The following is a 7,697-nucleotide window of genomic DNA, read 5'->3' on the forward strand; positions in this document are numbered from 1 at the left end:
TCAGAAAGCTGATTATATAAACGTTGCTATATCTTCAGCTTTAAAGCAGGTGGATCATCTCAGAGCATTTTACTAATTTTTCAGAAGGTTTTATACTGTTCTTTTTTCAGTGGGGATTTTTCCGAGATCATAAAGAGAAAAGATGAATCCAGAAAGCAAGCGAAACTGTCAATAAAAGCATTTTTGATGCAAGTGGTATACTGTGACAGGACGTCATATTCAGATCTAGATTGCGCCCATGCATTTGCTATAAATATAAATTTTGCTAATGTTGTGAATAGTAAGTAATTGAAGGGTTTTTTTCCCCTATTGTTCTTGGAAGAATAGCAATGTGAATAAAATTTCTGAAAAGATTTTATCCATATTTCTAGAAGGAAATGATAATAACCATGTGAATATCTTCAGCTGATAAAAGTTTGGGAAGTGAAGGAGGATTTTTTTTATCCGTGTGTTGGGGGGGATTATTTATTTGTTTTGATTTTTATGGAAATATCCATTTTGTTATACTCTCCTGTGGCATGATGATGCCTGTTTTTTTGAGGTGGGGAGCGTGGTTCTGAATGTAATATTCTCCACAAACTATACAGAGGATTTTAATGAAAAAAATGTGTTTTGAAAGAACTGTCATTACTTGGATCTTTTATAGTGTGTTTGAAAGCTTCTGCTAGCACTCATGCTTGCTATCTCCTGGAAGGATTATAATGTATTGAAAAGATATGATCTATCTGAAGATATATTTTAAATACTTTTTTCAAAAGCATTCTGTGTTATTAAAACAGTGTTTATGGAGGAAATCACACCATGCAATCAATGGCAACACCATCTAAACAGACACACCAAAATATCCAAAACAATAAGGAAAACTAAAGCTGTGATTGTTCTCCCACTTTATTGCTTCCTAAAACCTAACAGCATGTGGGATCACGTCCTAAAGAGGCAAGTAGTCCCCTAAAATGCCAAAGCCAGGTCCTCAAAGGTATTCAGGTACCTATATCCTACTGATGCCGAGAGGAGCCAGGTGCCTAATTTCCACTTGAATCTGTGGGTCTGTCAGGTTCAAGCCTCAGATCTGTATTACCTTTTACATTAACTGCCAGCTAACTTTTCCAGCTAATGCAAAGTGCGTCTCAAGATGTAGTAAGTCTTGTGTGCTACTCAGAGCACCAAACAGCGACTTCTAGGACAGAGAAAAAGACAGGTTGCTGGTTGCCAGGTGGCTTCCAAATAGAAAAGGTTGTAAAAATCAACTGGTATAGCTGCCACGTAGCAATAACAAACCAACTAACAAAATATGGAGCCTCCACTTTTGTTCCAAGATTGTAATAAATTCCTTTTTTAAAGTAATTATTCTACTTTTTATCTTTGATTTTCTTTCAGATGAGTAAAAATCATTGTAGTGACTATCATCAGTCTTTCATATACTGTAGTAATCATACCTTTCTACATTTGTTGAGTTGTCTAGTGATGACATCAAACAATGTACTGTAGGTGATTATAAAGTAGGGGGGGGTTCTGTTCAGTAAGAAGATAAAAATAATGTAGATAAAAGGAACATATCTTTTAGAAGACAGAACTCAAGTAATTTGAGGTGGAAATCCATAAAAACATCGCAAGCGTTGTTGAAATGATGAGTCACTTCAGCAGCATAAAAATAATCTATTTATCTACATTTTTACCAAAGTCTTTGAAGTTCTCTATCTCAGAAAATAATATATATATTAAAGTGCTTTGAAAAAAAATCAGTTTTACTTTGAGGCATGAGCTCTCTCTTTCATTTATTTTCCCTACTTCCACACACTTCTATTTAACATTACCTTTTATAGCTAATTTTTGCTACCCCCTGGCATATACATATTTATAAATATATATGTATTTCCATGTTAAAGAAATACTCTAATCAGCAGTTTAGATCAGTAGCTGTCAATTAACATTATTTAAGATAAATGTTCTGGTCTTGCAGATGTTAAATCAGAAAGCCCAGTGACTAACCAGAGCTTACCCCAAATCTCTTAGTGATTTCTCCTGGTAATATCATTACAAAGATTTTTTTCTTCTTTCTCATTTCTCGTAGTGTCTTCCACTCAAAGTGCGTATTACTACATCTAGGTTTCCAGTTGTGCTTTTCAGTCATATATTTTCATGAGAAGCATTATTCTCATTTTAGAAGTGGGGACACTGAGGCGCTTGAAAACAATTTGCAGTTCACCAGGTTAATTACTGGGAAAGCCATGAACAGGATGCAAGTCAACTTTGTCCAGGTCAGTACTTTCAGTCACTAGCAACAAATACTCAAATACAGTGCTAAAATTTGATTTAGATAGGATGCTACCTTTATATCCCAAGTCCATTTTATAGTAAACTAGAAAATAACTTCAAACCCATTAAAAAACAGGATTTAGAAAATGTGATTATATGTGTGTATACTTCTTTGATTTCTTCATTATAGAGTACTATTTTAAATCTGTTACTTTTGAAAGTGGACAAAGAAGAAGAAATAGTTTTGCAATACTTGGCCTATATCATGCATTCATAGCACTATCAGTACAGTACCTTGATTACCGGATAAATGCTGGCTGCTGTCTCCTCTGAGCTCTTTTCACTTTCAGCAGTATAATTTTATGTTAAGGTTTAGTGACACCACAATTGAATTGCATAAATCTGTTCATTATGCCATTTAAACTTTGAATTTCTGTTGTAGGCTGTAGGGGGGAAGAGCCTTTATAAATGCTGCAATGCACACTCCAAAAAACCCCGGGAAAACAGACACGCCCACACCCACCCAAGACCAGATGTTTTCATTAAGCACTGGATGTAAATATACACATTCATCATTTCTTCTTTTCTTCATGTATAATTTGCCCTGCAATTTTCAATTTAATTAGATATGGATTTTCTTTTCTAGTTAGGTCTTTCTCCAGATAGGTGTACTAACTAGAATCATAACCTTTTGATTCCCTCCTTCTATTTATTCCTTAAAAAGAAGATACCTCATTCTGAAACCTAATTTAGACAATGCACAAATTTTATTCTCTTTCCCCACACGCAAAGAAGGATTGCGAGGTGTTGAGATACACTACTCTGCTAAATATTTGAGGTTTCTAAGAAAATAGAAATATTAGACAGTAAGCCGCCTGAAGCAAATTACAATGGAAAGATGGAATTATACCCATGAATTGGGAGAAGACGAGGATTTATGTAAGAATGATCCCTAATAAGGTGGAACAGACATTGTCCAACCTGCTAAAGAAGAATTTGTGTCGGCGTATGAGGCTAAAGGATAAAATCCGGCTCTGAGCCAGTGCTCTGCCCCCCAAATTTCAAGTAATTTTGTCATAGCGGAAATGGGAGGTTAACGTTGCACTTTCCTATCAGCTTGTCTGTGCCACGTCTGCTCATCGGAGTTCTTAGCTCATTTGCATGCATCTGCCATTCACCCTGGAATTTACTGTTGTAGGACTGTGTCTCAGACTTGGCTAGCAGCCAGAGCCTACTTCTTCATTCCCTCTTTATAGCTAATACAATATGAAAGTCACTAACAAAAAGACTTTCATGTCAAATTACAGAAAAAAAAATCTCAATTGCCTAATAGGATTTAAAATTCTTATCATACTGGTGACTTTCTGTAAGTAGTAACATTTGAAAAGAAAGACTTAGCTGATGTTTTCTTCAAATACTTTCTGTGCATCGTAAGTTTTTTTACAAGCTGTGATACACTGCTATTCTGTCACTACAGAGACGGTACAGGGCAATGGATCACAGCTATATAGCCCTTCTCTTCTGTTCCCATCCCATTGGACTTAACATCTTATCAAAAGTACTAGCTAAGGTTGTGCATATTGAGAAATACTCCTGTTTGATGTAGATGTCAGGCCTATTTTCTGCACTTAAGGGAATATGGATTTGTATGTGTATATATACGATGAGTATATCTACACATATTCAACTATAACCACAAAGATGTATGTGTATATATAGCTATATATAGCTATATGTATATATACATACACACTTTTACCTTTGGTAATATTACACTTCTAACTGTATTTAGGGCTAAATAATGCTAACATTATTAAGCTTGCTATTATGTCAATAACATGGAACCACAATTCTGCCCAGCCTAGTTTTGTGCCGAGCACTATTAGCCAGCTCCATTACAACCCTATAATGATCTTTTCCTCCCCACCACCTCCATACCTCTCCTTCATATTCCTAAGACCTCTCTAGGCAGATATTTGGGTAAGGAGAAGATGAAGCCAGTCTTTGATGTTGTGGTGGGTTGACCCTGGCTGGATGCCAGGTGCCCACCAAAGCCGTTCTATCACTCCCCTCCTCAGCTGGACAGGGGAGAGAAAATATAACAAAGAGCTTGTGGGTCGAGATAAGGACAGGAGAGATCACTCACCAATTACCATCATGGGCAAAACAGACTCAGCTTGGGGAAAATTAACTCAATTTATTACAAATCAACCAAAGTAGGGTAATGAGAAATAAAACCAAATCTCAGAACACCTTCCCTCCACCCCTCCCTTCTTCCCAGGCACAACTTCACTCCCGGATTCTCTACCTACCCCCCCAGCGGCACAGGGGGATGGGGAATAGGGTTTACGGTCAGTTCATCACACATTATATTCTGCTGCTTCATCCTCCTCAGGGGCAGGACTCATCACACTCTTCCCTGCTCCAGCGTGGGGTCCCACCCACGGGAGACAGTCCTCCACGAACTTCTCCAACGTGGCTCCTTCCCCACAGGCTGCAATTCTTCACGAACTGTTCCAGCATGGGTCCTTTCCCGGGGCTGCAGTCCTTCAGGAGCACACTGCTCCAGCGCGGGCTTCCCACAGGGTCCCAGCCTCCTTCGGGCATCCCCCTGCTCCGGCGTGGGCTCCTCTCTCCCCGGGCTGCAGGTCGAGATCTGCTCCCCCGTGGACCTCCCTGGGCTGCAGGGGGACAGCCTGCCTCACCATGGTCTTCATCACCACGGGCTGCAGGGGAATCTCTGCTCTGGTGCCTGGAGCACCTCCTGCCCTCCTGCTGCACTGACCTGGGGGTCTGCAGGGCTGGTTCTCTTACATGTTCTCACTCCTCTCTCTGGCTGCCGTTTCTGTCTCTCCCAACTTTTTTTTCCTTCTTAAAAATGTTATCACAGAGGTGTTACCGCTATAGCTGATTGGCTCGGCCTTGGCCAGCGGCGGGTCCGTCTTAGAGCCGGCTGGTATTGGCTCTGTCAGACACGGGGGAAGCTTCCAACAGCTTCTTACCAAAGCCACCCCTGTAACCCCCCCACTACCAAAACCTTGCCACACAAAACCAATACATTCCACCCCTCGCCTCTGTGCATCACATTTTTAAGAACTATCATTAAAATCTACATTCATCACACAAAATCTTCACTCACATCAACAAAAAAAAATTCCCCACACCGAAATCAGAATAATATCATCACAAAACCGACAAAAAGTGGACAATTTACACACAATCCACCCCTCGTCCCTTCACCACAATTACAACAATAAAAATTCCCCACTTGTCATGCAGCTCTTAACTCTCTAGTTACGTTCAGTCCATGTTTTGCCTGTTACCTCTCTCAGTTACTATCCTTATCTCAAATTCCTCGCATTGCCCGCATTCTCCACCAAAAAGACGTCCAGCCAGGATCAACCCACCACAGATGTCTCTCCCTGTCCACACACACTCACACTCCTTCCTTGTTCCACCAAAGGTTCAGACATCTGCAGGTGCCTGCAGGGAGCAGGACTGTGGGAAGAGGAGGTGTTACGATGGTGATCCAAACTCTCAAATGCTGACTCATTCCTGATTACCCTCCCAACAAATTATCACAGTTTAATTATGTACTTCAATAATTTCTGATAACTTAGTTCTTCCCCTGGTAACAACAACAAAGATAGACTTCAGATAGCATTGGCTATCACTAGTACACAATAAGCTCCACGTGACATATGTCACTAGAAATAAATGGAAACCAAATTACCCCTCAGTTCTATCTTTCTCATCTAATTCAGACCCCTAATACAACTTTGCATCCTCTTCTGTGTTGGACAAAATAGAATGTTTACAAGAATAAGGCATCGTTAGGAACTTCTCAGTTGAAATTTTTGGTTAAAAGTACCAGATACTAGCAGCAGTGGTAGAAACTGTGCATATTTTTTATATAATTCAAACTGTTGTTGTAAAATCTCATTTTGTACTAGTACAAGTAGTGGTGTATCCATGTAGTGCCTCAGAGGACCCAGATGTCCTAGCCATTGAAGTTAGCCATCAAAAGAGCTTTCCTCAGGTACTGGAAAAAAGTCAGAGTCCTTGGGTTACAACCAAATGATTAGTAAACAGAGGTCCTAGCTTGTTTACAGGTAGGTACAGCTTCCTCCAGTGAAGGTTCACGTTATCCATTGGTGATTGCCAAGTGAACAACAGTGTCATAGAAACACGTGCACCTTCTGGACCTCTCTTTAACCTAGTATTTAACTAAATGAAATTAAGATCTATTGGCATTATATTACAATTGAATTTCAGATTAGCCCTTTGCTTCTGGATTAGCAAGGCCAACTGACATGCACATTGTGACAGAAAGTTTGTAGAAAATAGAAATTTGCCAGAAGAAAAAATTCAAAATCAGATCTTACATAATTTGATCTATGCGTATCTACTGCATCCTTTAGGACAGGAAAAGTGATTCCACTGTTCTTTTGTGGTAAACTTTCTTAATGAAACACTAAGAGACTAAACCAACTCTTCTCAGATGGAAATCATATCTTCTGAAACCCAGAGAAATACACAGGCTTTTCTTTGGCAGAGTCCTTACTTCTTGACAAATCTGAAGTGGGTGTATATGTGTGTGTACATCTGGAAGAAGAGTTATAACTGTAGTTCTGAGCTCATATTTTTGAGCACCTCAGTGCTCTGCCCCTCAATCTGCCAACCTTGGATTTCAGCCAAGCTTATGTATGTATTAATATTTTTTTTTATCTTTTTTTTAGAGGGGGGATATCTAGGCTCTAAATTATTTTAAATCCCTACAGAGACACGTGTCTAGTTGCTAGTTGGATCTGTATTCAGAGTGGTGAATGAATTCCTTGATGAACAAGAGCTTCGTTCTTACATAAATAATTTCTGGCATTTCAAAAAATTTCTTCCCCAAAATAAGCAACAGTCAAGAAAACAGGATATCTTTGACTCCATAAAGGCATCCATTCGCTCCCAGGAACATGATAAACAATTTAAGGAGCATTATTCCTTCTGTGTAATCTGGACCTGATTTCTAGTATTGCATGCAAAGGATAAAAGTTTCTTTTTACAGCCTCAAATTAAGGAGTTGCTTGAGTTTTAGTAATGACTTGTATGTAGTAAGTGTCCCCACAACTCATGAAAGCTCAGTGAAAACTTTTTTCCTCCCCAGCATCCCATCAGTATACTGACATTTGCAAATCATTGATCTAAACAACAATTAATTTCAATGAAATTAAAAACTACAGAAAAGCAGGCAAGCAAAATAAATACCACAGTATAGGAAAGGCTGAATGCATTTAAAAGCCCTGGAGACCCTCAAACTAAAATCACACACACAAAGTAAATCCTAGCTGCTATTGTGAACCAGTAATGAAAACCAAGTCTAACGATAAAACCCCTGAAACAGAAGCCACAGTAGATATAATTGAGTACTATACTTCCCACTCATTTTT

This window comes from Aquila chrysaetos, chromosome 14 (assembly GCF_900496995.4).
Source record: "Aquila chrysaetos chrysaetos chromosome 14, bAquChr1.4, whole genome shotgun sequence".
Classification (NCBI taxonomy): Eukaryota; Metazoa; Chordata; class Aves; order Accipitriformes; family Accipitridae; genus Aquila; species Aquila chrysaetos.